Source organism: Lycium ferocissimum, chromosome 3, assembly GCF_029784015.1.
Source record: "Lycium ferocissimum isolate CSIRO_LF1 chromosome 3, AGI_CSIRO_Lferr_CH_V1, whole genome shotgun sequence".
NCBI classification, from domain to species: Eukaryota; Viridiplantae; Streptophyta; class Magnoliopsida; order Solanales; family Solanaceae; genus Lycium; species Lycium ferocissimum.
This window is the reverse complement of record NC_081344.1, coordinates 36744003-36758000: the sequence shown is the minus strand read 5'-3', so window position 1 is coordinate 36758000 and position 13998 is coordinate 36744003. Positions and strand designations below refer to the sequence as shown.

The window sequence follows — 13998 nt, the reverse complement described above, 5'->3', positions numbered from 1 at the left end:
CTCCAGTTTGGCAAGAATTTGTAGATGCTTTCATTCGCCACTACTTGTACTCGAGGTCCGCCGAGCTAGAGCGGATAGATTCCTAAATTTGAAATAAGAAAATATGAGTGCCCGAGAGTATAGCCTTAAATTTAATTCTTTGGCTAGATATGCCCCGAGTATGGTGGCCGACATGGGAAATCGGGTGCATAGATTTGTGAGTGGCTTAGGGCCACATTTGTTCAAAGATAGTTTGATGGCTTCATTGCAAGATGGGATGGATATTTCCCGTATTCAAGCCCATGCCCAGAATTTAGAAGGACAACAACCTCCGCAGAGGGGTGATCGTGATATTGATAGAGGGCAAAGTAAGAGGGCCAGATCTATAGGGGCAGGCAGTGATTATAGAGGGGGATTAAGGCAGACACATTCTAGACACTCAGGCCAGTTGGCGACTAGTGCACCTCCACGATTCACCGGTAGGAGATTTGATCGCTCCTTCCGTTCAGCACAGGGTCAGAGTTTGAGGGCCTCAGGTTCATAGTTTAGGGGAGATTATAGTCAGAGGAGACCCCCAGTACCACGATGCAGTCAGTGTGGTAAATTACATTCGGACGATATCGCCGGGGTTCGGATGCTTGCTTTGCTGTGGTCGGAGTTGGGCACATGATGCGAGATTTCCGTCGATGAGTGGTAGAGTTGGGGTTCGACCCACGGGATCGTGGGCGGTTCTTCTTCAGTGCGCCCGGTAGGGCAGATTCCCTAAATTCCAGCAGACCGAGGTAGAGGCCAAGGGGGAGCATCTACTTGTGTGTCACTCAGCCCCGCATGTATGCTTTAGCCGGACGACAGGATCTTGAGTCCTCTCCGGATGTGGTTATAGGTACATTATCCGTATTTTCTCATGATGTATATGCATTGATAGATCCGGGTTCCACACTATCTTATATTACTCCATATGTTGCTGATCGTATTGGGGTGAAACCCGAGCCAATTAAATCTTTTGAGGTATTTACTCCGGTTGGTGATCCCGTGATAGCTAGACAAGTGTACAAAGATTGTATAATTGTGATATGTGACTGCCAGACTAAAGCTGATTTAGTTGAGCTGGAAATGTTAGATTTCAATGTGATTATGGGTATGGATTGGTTGGCCTCATGCTATGCTAATGTTGATTGCCGGATGAAAGTAGTTCGATTTTAATTTTCGGGAGAGCTCGTGCTTGAATGGAAGGGTAATGCAGCATCTCCAAGAGGTAGGTTTATTTTCTACCTTAAGGCAAGAAAGATGATAGCTAAGGGCTATATTTATCACTTAGTCCGAGTTCATGATACCGAAGCAAAGTCGCCAACTTTTCAATCCGTTTCGGCAGTGAATGAATTTCTGGATGTATTCCCGGATGAACTACCAAGCCTTCCTTCGGAAAGAGAAATTGATTTCGCTATTGATGTATTGCCGGACACCAAGCCTATTTCTATTCCTCCTTCTACCGAATGGCTCGGCGAGAATTGAAAGAGCTAAAGGCACGATTGAAAAGATTTGCTCGAGAAGGGGTTTATTAGACCCAGTTCATCACCGTGGGGAGCACCAGTTCTATTTGTAAGAAAGAAAGATGGCTCCCTACGAATGTGCATCGATTACAGGCAGTTGAATAAGGTGACGATAAAGAACAAATATCCTCTCCCAAGGATTGATGATTTGTTTGATCAATTACAAGGTGCCAAGTGGTTCTCCAAAATAGACTTGAGGTTAGGTTATCATCAAGTGAGAGTTAGAGAAGAAGATATTCCCAAAACAGCTTTCAGAACGAGATATGGCCATTATGAATTTCGGGTGATGTCATTTGGGTTAACTAATGCTCCGGCAGTGTTCATGAATTTGATGAATAATGTATTCAGGCCTCTCTTGGATCTATTCGTAATAGTATTCATTGATGATATTCTAGTGTACTCTCGCACAGAATCAGAACATGCCGATCATTTACGTATTATTCTTGGAATTCTTCGAACTCGGGAATTGTATGCTAAATTTTCAAAGTGCGAGTTTTGGCTAAATTCTGTGATATTCTTGGGCCATGTTATTTTAGATGATGGCATTCGAGTTGACACTCAGAAAATTGAAGCTGTGAAGACTTGGCTAAGGCCTACGACGCCTACAGAAGTTCATAGTTTTCTGGGATTGACAGGTTATTATAGAAGATTCGTAGAGGGATTTTCATCTATTTCAGCCCCACTGACGAAGCTAACCCAGAAGTCAGCTAAGTTTCAGTGGAATGATGCTTGTGAATGTAGCTTCCAAGAGTTGAAGGACAGATTAACCTCAGCTTTAGTCTTGACACTCCCAGAAGGGCCAGATGGTTATGTTATATATTGTGATGCTTCTGGTGTTGGGTTAGGATGTGTGTTAATGTAGCACGGTAAATTCATCGCTTATGCCTCAAGACAACTGCGGAAACATGAAAAGAACGCGACCCAACTCATGATCTCGAATTGGCTACAGTTATTCATGCATTAAAGATGTGGAGACATTACTTGTATGGTGTGCACATTGATGTCTATACAGATCACAACAGTCTTCAGTACATTTTTAAACAGAACGAGTTAAATCTACGGCAAAGGCGATGGTTATAATTATTGAAAGATTATGATGTGGATATTTTATACCACCCTGGAAAGGCAAATGTAGTAGCTGATGTGCTTAGCCGCCGATCAATGGGCAGCCTGTGTGAAGTTCCTCCCAAGAAGAAAGAATTGATTCATGAGTTCCACCAACTAGCTAATCTTGGAGTACGTCTAATTGATTCAGGTGGTGCAAGAGTTAGTGTTAATAATCTCACAGTTTCGTCCTTGAATATGGAAGTGAAAGAGCGTCAATATGAAGATCCTCAATTGAGCCATTATAGAGACACATTTCATGGAAAAGAGAAGTCTCCATTTGAAACTTCTATAGAGGGAGTTCTTAGATACCGAGGCAGGCTATGTATTTCGAGTGTTGCAGAATTGCGTCGTCGAATTTTAGAAGAAGCTCATTATTCTCGGTACTCTATTCACCTAGGAACGACAAAGATGTATCATGATCTCAAGTTGATATATTGGTGGGATGGCATAAAAAGAGACATAGCAGAATTTATAGCTCAATGCCCAAATTGCCAGCAAGTAAAGATCGAACATCAAAAGCCAGGAGGATTATTGCAAGCCATGGAAATTCCTACTTGGAAATGGGAAGTAATCAATATGGATTTTATTGTGAGATTACCTCATTCCCAAGGCAAGTATGATTCTATATGGGTAATCATGGACAGACTCACGAAAGCAGCTCATTTTCTTCCAGTCAGAACCACATACTCAGCAGAAGATTATGCAAGGTTGTATCTCAAGGAGATTGTGAGGATTCATGGTGTTCCGATATCCATTGTCACAAATAGAGGAGCACAATTTACAGCTAAGTTTTGGAAATCCTTCCAAGAAGGTCTAGGTACTCAAGTAAGGCTCAGTACAGCATTTCATCCGCAAACTGATGGACAAGCCGAACATACTATCCAGACCTTGGAGGATATGCTACTAGCATGTGTACTAGATTTCGGTGGTAGTTGGGATGATCACTTACCCCTTATTGAGTTTGCATACAACAATAGCTACCATTTTAGTATTCAAATGGCTCCGTATGAAGCTTTATATGGAAGGAAGTGCAGATCTCCAATTAGATGGTTTGAAATCAGAGAAGTACAACTAATAGGCTCTGAGTTGATTCAACAAGCGGTAGAAAAGGTCAAGGTGATCCGAGATCGATTGTTAACAGCCCAAAGTCGCCAAAAATCTTATGCGGACAACCGCCGGTGAGACTTGAAATTTCAAGTTGATGATTGGGTATTTTTGAAGGTGTCGCCAATGAAAGGGGTGATGATATTTGGTAAGAAAGGAAAGTTAAGTCCTCGATACATTGGACCCTATAAGATTATCCGCAAGGTGGTTCAAGTAGCTTATGAATTGGACTTACCCCCAGAACTTGAATAAGTCCATCCCGTTTTTCATGTCTCAATGCTCCGCAAGTGTGTTGGAGATCCTACGAGGATTGTGCCAATAGATTATGTTCAAGTGACCGAAAAGCTAGTTTATGAAGAAGTGCCCATTGCTATATTAGACAGGCAAGTACGGATACTTCGAAACAAGGAAGTGGCCCCAGTTAAAGTCTTGTGGCGAAATAACAATCGAGAAGAGATGACTTGGGAGGTGGAAGAGTAGATAAAGTCCACATATCCGCACCTACTTCAGCCCCCAGAAGAGATCCATGATGAGACATCGAGATTATGAGGTATGTATGTTTTCTTTTATGCATATGGGTCGTGTGTGGCCAACTTATCTTTGCTATTGTGTTGTGGCCCTGGGAGGAAATGTTATTATGGGCTGTTGTGATAGGATGGTAGTGCCATATTACAGAGGAGACTCTGGCAAATTTTTTATAGAATCCCCGATGACTTAACATTCGAGGACGAATGTTCCAAAAGGGGGGAAGAATGTTACACCTTGAAAATTTCCCGTTAGCATACAGTGAATAGACTAACGAAGGGAATGATGTATACGATGTTTTGATAAGTAAGAAATAGCATTTGATCACCCTAAACGAGATTTCAAAGACATTTAAGGTAAGGAAAGAAAGTTGTTAAGGAAAGCAAGTCATATGTTGTGTGTCGGAAAAGATTTACGAGCATCGAATTAATGAGAGTTTCATGATGCTTTGAGGAACAGTTATAACATCCCTTAGATTGGTATTGAGGTGTTAAACAAGTGTCAAGAAGGTTCCATAAGGATTGGAGATCAAACGAGTCAACGAGAATGATTTCGGAACCCTTTGGGCATTATACGGCCCAACATATTGGCCGTATAAATTATACTGGCCGTATGTCTGACCATATAATCAGCCCAGAATGACATACCTCTCTGGACGGAATCTATGGCCAGACATACGGTCAGTATAAATTATACGGATCGTACGTTGGTCCGTAGAATCTGGTCGGGACAGATTTTAAACGTTGATATAAAGGACCCAAGTTCATTTATTCTCATTTCATTTTCACTCCACACTTCAAGAACCCTCTATAATATTCCCCACTCTTCATCCATAAGAACATAAGAGAAACTGATGATCAACTTCATCAAACCAACAAAAATCAAGAGTGTGAGACATATTAAAGTCATCTAAGCCAAGAAATTTCAGAACTAGGGTGTTGGTGCAAGGAGAGTATTTCCACTCAAGGCTTGTCCCTACACTATCTAAGGTAAGTTCATGGTATTTTCATGATGTTTGAGGTATTGATAAGTTGAAGCACTTGGATTGTAGAAGAGTATAGAAAATGGGTCATAAATGTGGGAATAGTGTCATTGTTGAGTAGTAGTTTGGATTGTTTCATGATTATTGATGTGTTGTGATTATAATTATGTTATGAATGACATTTAGAACATGGGATAAGCATTATATGTGAGAAAACATTATAGTGAACTATGACCATGGTTATGAGGGAATTGAAGTGAGATTGTGAAATGTGGATAATGTAAATGAATGATGATTGTTGTTTATGAGATTGTGATTGTTGTTATGAATGATATTTTTTTTTAATTAAAGTGACAGCTTCTGGAGTATTCCGTGACATCTTACGGCTTGCATTATAACTTGGTGGTCCATCGTAATTCATTGACTGCAACCCGGTACTCTTCTTTTTTGAGTACCACATTTCAGATTTTGACTTTGTTGTATGATTTTCATGTGGAGAAGTATCCCAGATAGAAGGATTTCATTGAGTTATCATTGGTAGATGAAGATGCCTTTGAATTTCTTCTCATTATGGCCACAGAAAAGGCAAAAGGTTTTAATTTCCAAAGGTATCCACTGATCCATAGGTTTAAAACTTCTTAATCTATCATTTTGATGCTCTCTGATTGTTATATTAGAGGAAATCTCTGCTTTAGATATAAGTATCTCTCTTGTTATGGCAGGGAGGTTGGGAAAATGATGAAACAATCAAAGATACAGCACATCATGAGACAGTGGAGTAGGAGGGGATGTTAAGATTCGTTCTCCCTTATATTCTTTTTCAGGTCTTTTTGTACTTCGCCCTCCGTTCATTTTATATATATGACATGTTTGACTGAAGGTGGGATTTAAGACAAAGGACTTTTTGCACTTATCAAAATACATTTCTATGGCTATAAAAGCATGTCATTAAGGGTAAAATGGGAAGTCTGAAGTTAAAGAGTTTCGGAATAGAAAGGTGTCATTCTTTTTTGAACAACTAAAGGAGAGAACGTCATATAAAATGGAACAGTGGGAGTACTTCTTTTAAAGGAAAAAGGAGAAAAAATAAGCAACACCATCTTGTGTGTTAACTTGTCTATTACATGAGATGAATGACAGCATGCTAGCTATGGTAGAGATAATGGCTCATGATAGTTCGATTTCTTGCAAGATATTGAGTGCTAGGTTTTTATGCCCTTTGTTCAACTCTGAATGCACTAATTCATAATTAGATGTTGTGATTGTTTCGGATTAGGGATATGTGATTATCTTGCTCTCTGCTGTTTTATTGACATTGATAAAATAATAACATCTAGATCTTTATTCTGGTTTTGGATCACTTTTGCATAGCAATCTGGGGACATGGTACTTTAAGAACAAAACTAGTTACGCTGCCTATAAAGGGAACAACTAGACTATTGGCCTGAGAAAGGGACTCGCTAAAGAACTTGGGTATGCAGTAATTCATTTTTTTAAATTTCGTTTTGAAGTATAATTACATCTTCCATTTGCTGACAAGTAGCTTGTCCAAAAAATAAATTGCAGATGAATGGCAAGATAATTTGCCAAAACGGGTGGATGAAAGAAGCCTTGGAAATGTTAGTAGGTCGCCTCACAATTTGCGACTTGAATCATTTGTTGGTAACTCTGTCTGTATTCATTTACTCTGCAAGCCATTATTCTGCTTTTTTAGTACCAAATTTCAGATTTTGACTTCGTTGTATATTGATTCATGTGGAAAGATGTATTTTGTGTTAAGGCTGTAGCTGAATCACTACCAATATATCTTCCCTTGATCATGTATTTCATTTTGATGCTCTCTCTGATTGTTTTATTTGGGAAATCTCTATTTTAAATACAAATATATCTCTTGTTATGGCAGGGAGGTCAGGAAAAGATGAAAAAATTGATGATGCAGCACAGTATGAGACACTGGAGGAAGCTGGAGTACGAGGGAATGTTAAGGTTTGTTCTCCCTTATGATAACTTTCAGTTCTTTTTATGCTTCAATTTTTAGGGAAAAGGTGAAAAATAAGAAACAAAGTCTGTGTTATCTAGTTATCAATTGCATCAGATAAATGACAATATACTAGCTGTGGTAGAGTTAAGGGCTTATCATCTGTCAAATTTCTTGCAAAAACAGTCAGTGCTTGATAGTTAAGCGAAAAAGTTACTTAGCAGCTCTTTTCTCTCTAGACTGTTTGCTCTAATTGATGATTAAATGTGATGTTGTGATTGCTCCTTTTGTATTAGGAATACGCGATTTTTTAAATCTTACAGTCTACTGTCTTGTTGACATTGAATTGATAAAGTAATAACATCTATATTTGGATTACTTATAAGTGGTTCTAACAAGTTTTACTGTGGTTCTAACAAGTTTTACTATGGTTTTGGATTACTTTTGCAGTGCAAACTAGGAGAGGAAGATGGTATGTTGAGAACAAAACCGGTGACATTGCCTGTGAAGGGCACATTTTTCTTTGTTAGTAACAGAACAACTAGACTCTTGGCCCGAGAAATAGATTTACGAAAGACTTGGGTATGCAATAAGCCATTCTTCTTCAATCTATATTTTGATTACTTATAAGTGGTTTTAACAAGTTTCACTCTTTTGGTTTTGAATCACTTTTGTAGTGTAAAATGGGAAGATGGCACTTTGAGAACAAAGCCGCTGACACTGCCTATGAAGGCCACATGTTTCCTCTATTTGTAACAGAACAACTAGGCTATTGGCCTGAGAAAGGTATTCGTGAAAGAACTTGGGTATGGAATAGTTCATTCTATTTAAATTTCATTTTGCTATATATTCACACTTCTGTTTGCTGACAAGTAGCTTGTCCAAAAACCAATTACAGATGAATGTGCACGTAGCAAGAAAATTTTGCCCAAATGGGGCCGCAGAATTATTAGAAGTTGCCTCACATCACAAAGCAAACAGACCAAAGGGGAACTGTAATCGAATGTAGCTCCATTGTTTGAGTAGCTATACTTCCTTTAGGATGTAGAGCTCAAATATTTTCTCTGCCACTTCCAAGTTCTACTAAAGAAGTGTAGAGTTTATTGATACCGATCCACTGTCAAATCTACATGTGGTAGAATAGTTAGTGGATAGGAACTAATTACTGAAACTGGTCAATCTAGCTGGTGGATTAAGTAGTTCACAGCAACTCCACTGTTAAGGGAACAACCAAAAAAAATACTAGAAGTATAATTTTTGTTATCTCAGAATGGGAGTTGTGTGACATAATAGATAATTAGAATCAGAGCTATCAAAGGAGATGAACATGTACATAGCTATCAGAAATGTTGATGTTGGAAAATAACTGCATCGGATTATTGGATTTTCTCTTGATTTTCTAATTCTTTTTCCCTAGATCTCTAGCATTCTTTAATTCTTCATATTGCTGGCAAAGCTAGAAGGTTGCAGTCATTTATCATAGCATTCAGAAGGTTTAACAGGTTTTAATTTTGCTGGAATATTATGCATTCAGATGATAAAAAAGTCGCATAGGATTTTTTTTAATATCAAGTTTACTCTGCAAGCCATTATTTTGCATTTTTTAGGACCAAGTTTCAGATTTTGACTTTGTTGTTTATATGATCCATGTGGAAAGATGTACTTTTGCTGTTAAGGTTGTAGTCACTTTATTAACTATACCTGTTCCCTGGTCATCCTACCAATATAACTATTTCACCGTGTTGTCATTGGTAGATGAAGATGCCTATGAAGTTTATCTCATAAGTCCACAGAGATAAAGGCAAAGGGTGGTTATTTCCCAAAGGTTGAGACTGATCCATGGTTTAAAACTTCTTAATATTTCCGAAAAAGGTATCATTTTGATGCTCTCTCTGATTGTTATATTAGAGGTTATCTTTTTTTTAAATATATCTCTCTTGTTCGATAGGGGAGGTCGGGAAAAAGATGAAACAATCAAAGATGCAGCACAACGTGAGCCAGTGGAGGAAGCTGGAGTATGAGGGGATGTTAAGGTTTGTTCTCCTCATGATCTCTTTCAATTCTTTTTTATACTTCACCCTCCTCTTCATTTTATGACATGTTTGACTAAAATTGGACTTTAAGAAAAAGGACTTCTTGCACTTACCAAAAGTCCCCTTTAGAACTTATGGTTTTTATACATGGCATTGACATTTCTATGTCTATTAGAGCATGACATTAAGGGTAAAATGGAAAGTTCAAAGTTAAAAGAGTTTCCAAAAATAGAAAAGTGTCATTCTTTTTAGAACAGACTAAAAGGAGAGGACGTCATATAAAATGGAACAGCAGGAGTACTTCTTTTAAAGGGAAAAGGGGAAAAATAAGCAACAAAGTCTTTGTGTTAACTTGTCTATTACATGAGATGAATGACAACATACTAGCTGTGGTAGTGATAATGGTTCATGACATTTCAATTTCTTGCAAGTCATTGAGTGCTAGATGTATAAGCCCTTTGCTCAAGACTGAATGCACTAATTCATGATTAGATGTTCTAATGATTTCGGATTAGGAATATGTGATTATCTTGCTGGCTGCTCTCTTATTTGACATTTATACTGATAAAGTAATAATATCTTATTATTGATTGCTTATATAAGTGGTTCTAACACGTTATATTCTGGTTTTGGATTTTACTTTGGCAGAGCAAACTGGGAAGATTGTACTTTAGAATGGAAACGTTGACACTGCCTATGAAGAGAACATGTTTCCTCTGTTTGTAACAGAACAACTCTTGGCCTGAGAAAGAGACTCATGAAAAAACTTGGTATGCAGTAGTTCGTTCTTTTCAAATTTCATTTCGAAATATAATCACATCTTTGTCTTTGCTGACAAGTAGCTTGTCCAAAATCCAAATGCAGATGAATGTGCGTGAAGCCAGAGAACTTTGCCAAAATGGGTGCATGAAAGAGGCCGTAGAACTATTAGTAAGTCGCTAAACATCACTGAGCAAGCGGACCAAAGGGGAATAATTTCCTAGAATAGAACGTACCTCCAGTGGTAGAGCAACTATTCTTCCTTTGGCGTGTAGAGATCGAGAAGCGTAGACTCCATTGATATCCACTGTCAAATCTAAATGCTAGAAGTAGTTTATGAATATGAATCACTGAAAATGGTTAATCTAGCATGCGGATCAAGTAGTTCAGATCAACTCCAATTTTAAGGAAACAAAGAAGTACTAAATGCAGTCATAGGAGTACACTGTTTGATTGTTATCTCAGAACTGGAATAATTAGTAGTAAACTAGAAATAAGCTTAATGAAGTAATGATCATTTGTAAATAGCTACCTGAAACGGTGTATTAGAAAATTATTGCATTTAGTTATTGAATGTTCTCTTTGATTTCTTAATTCTTTGTTCCCAGATCTCTTACCATTCTTTCATTCTTATATTGGTGAAGGTCTGAAGGATGAAGTCATTAAGCATTATTGATTGGAAGTCCCACCATAACCCTTGTTGGTCGTTCATAGTATTCGATGTTTGAGAAATTAAATTGATGCATGAACCTATAGTTTCAAGTCGAACCATCTTAGTTAATAAAATGGACTATAGTTTAAATGCCAGCTTGTTGGAATCGTTTGTCATTCATCAGATGTGCTTTAGCGACATCTACCCCAAATATTTCCATTGTACAAAATGAAACCACACAAGAAGTAGTACATTAACAAAGTCATGTCACATTGACTTGCAAGTGGGGTGGATCTGCTAGTTTTTTTTTAACAAAGTCTAACCGAAAGATGATTTTTGTTATCTTCAAGGCATTTTAGTCTTTAAGGATTCTTGTTCATAGTGGTAGTTTAAGGATGTCCCTTAAGTTTTGGGTGTAGTTACACATATGGAAATAGATGTGGAGCCAGGATTTGAGAGTTTGAGATTTTAGTCATTTTAAATTATTAGGTTATGAATTAATAGTTAATAATTTTATAATATTAAATATTTTTTTAAAGATAAATACAGAATTTGAAGAAAGTTACAAGTTCGGCCGAACCTGTAAAGCTATAGTCTAGCTCTGCCGCCGGACATGAAAGGAATTGAAGTTATGGATATTATTAAGAATAACAATCATAAAAATGAATGTGTGATTTATGAGCTCTTTCAGATAAGAAAACTTGAAAAATTAGGACCTTAAAAAAAGAGCAAAAAAGATAAGATTCCGATTCTATGAGAAATGACACATCAATTTCTTAGGACCACAATTATATGATATATAAATCCAAATTTTACAATTAGACGGACAACAGACCTACAGTATACTTTAGGAAAGTAGGCCAAAAGGTATGGATCAACTTTTGCTTTCACTTTCCATCTGCGCAAAAAAAAAAAAAAAAAAAAAAAGGACCATAGCACTTTCCATCTCAATAAAGGAATTCTAAGTCCTCTTGTGCAGCTGTTGTTCATGACAAAGAAATAAATAAATTACATTATACCACGAAGTCAAGTCGTCGTGCAGTTATCAGCGACAGAAAAATTACTCGGATATTATCTTGCTTTTAGGCTTTATCCATGTATGTGCTAGTTGGAGATAACAATACTCAATAAAATAGTTGAGGTTGAGACACCACAATCATAAAATTAAAAGAAGAAAAGAAAAAAAAAGATGGATATTTGCTGGATGAAGACTTTTTCAACTGTTGTGTCGGGTCTTTTTGCTTTGATAGAGAAGAGAGATGTGGACTTTGGAGCAATACTTTTACACATTCCTTATTATTGTAGGCCCAATTTTTCCTTATTATTGTAGGCCCAATTTTTGTTTTCGGTTTATGCGCAAGGAAATTGTAAGGTGCAAAATAGACCGTAGTGCTTTTAATAGCTTCAATCACAATGAAGTTCAATTATGAATTATCGTGTCTATTACAAAGAAAATGCTTGGTTATTATATTATTTTTAGCCATTAACATTTTACAATTTCAAATAATTAGACATGCTCATAATATTTTGAGTAACGCGTTTTATTTTATTTGTTTTATTTCAATTATTTTTATTAATTCAGTTTGCTGAAGATTGAGAAATATTCTGATTTAAAGGTGTGCCTAATAGCCAATAAGCAGGAGAAAAATCATGATGTTTGAGGTTTAAATTACATTGGACATTACCAGGGTTCACTACAAGAAAGTAGAAATTAGCAACAACTCTTTGGCAACAAAAATTATATTGTTGGCAAAATTCAATATTTGGTGACAACTTAGTTTTATTGTTGGCAAATGAACTTTTTTTGTTGCCAAACTATTTAATTTTATTGCCATAGTATCACGACCCAAATCATGGATCACGAGCGCACCCACACTAACCCCCTCGGTGTGGCGAACCCTTCGTATAACTCGCCTTAATTTGATACAACATGCGGAATAAATACTTTTATTTATAAGAAATTCCCAAAATTGGTCTAGATTATTTTTACAATTTGAATAGATAAATTACTCGAAACCGGATACGACTTCGTTAAGGATGAAATCTAAGGAGAGATGCAATGCTCACCCAAACGTCTTTGACGAATGCCTCAAAACGGTCGTGAGACTCCGAACATAGCCGAAAATAAACACTGCATGAGGTAGCAAGAGTAATGAGCACAACACTACGATGTTTGACAATGGTTAGTTCACGCATATAAAGAAGCAACCATTGGACATTAACGATAGTCACTACAAGGGATCTCAATATCTCGCATTATAAGCCTAGGGAGAATTCTATAAACCTCGATTCCAAGCCTTTAAAATAAATACTCACAAACAACAACTGGTGCCGCAATTCACAAATCAAGAATCAATCGGAGAGAATGCAATGACATGAATATTGCTATGCAACGCAATGTCGTGCTATGAAAATGTTATGCAATTCAATCTTGCACACACATGCTATGGCAATGCCTCATAGTTGACCCATGGGGGGACCCGCGAAGTTGTACCACTCGCTCCGGAATATAACCTCGGATCACGAGCACACTTCACGATGCAAAGACCTCGGGCATCGGACACTCCATCGTTCCCGCAAGAAATTCTAGTCTCTGTCACTCTCAATCCATAGCATCTGATTATTACTCTCGTGCAAAAACCTCGGAGTCTCTCAATCACTCTCCTCACCATTATAACAACATAAGAGTAATATGAAAGCATGTCATGCATGATATCGGCCTCAATTATATCACCAATATGCAATAAACAAGTACAAGTCATATTATTGCCCACGGCTCAATCATCAATATTACCCTTCCCTTTCATAAGGTGAGGGAGCTAGTATGTGATAAAGATACAACTAGGTGATAATTACATCACATAGCACATAGAATATGGGATGCATGCCTCGCATGGAATCAACCTCAATAATCACCGCAATCATAGGTTCCATAGATTCATACTAGGAATTGCAATTCAATATTCAATTCTCATAATAACCTTCCTCTTCCATATGACTAGTTGGATAACAAGAGAGAGAGAATTATATCAAATACATGAAATCACAATACAATGACAGCTCACATAACAATATCGTAATAATGGCGACGAGCCCACATAACAAGATATCATAATGGCGACAAGCCCACATAACGATATCAATAATGGCGACAAGCCCACAGAATGTAGCCTTTCGGCAATACCAACCTAGATGGAATTTACCTCCACACCATGCCCGAAATCATGCTTTCCCCGTCAATCACTACTATTTACATACCTAACGAAGTCTAGACATAAAGTAAACCGTAACTACCTCAATTACGAACGGTGTCACGAACTTTCACGCCA

At 37.5% G+C, this 13998-nt stretch overlaps 1 long non-coding RNA gene across 2 annotated transcripts; it reads left to right on the top strand.

The window, feature by feature from the left end:
* The first annotated feature begins 5584 nt into the window (after nucleotides 1-5584).
* Nucleotides 5585-8940, top strand: LOC132050204 (uncharacterized). 2 transcript variants are annotated; one of them, XR_009413285.1, is made up of 7 exons: nucleotides 5585-5855; nucleotides 5970-6071; nucleotides 6619-6720; nucleotides 6814-6909; nucleotides 7151-7233; nucleotides 7676-8031; nucleotides 8124-8940. It is a non-coding gene; the product is annotated as an uncharacterized LOC132050204 (long non-coding RNA). The 2 variants fall into 2 exon arrangements; XR_009413284.1 differs by having other exon boundaries at nucleotides 7676-8940.
* Nucleotides 8941-13998: the final 5058 nt, after the last annotated feature.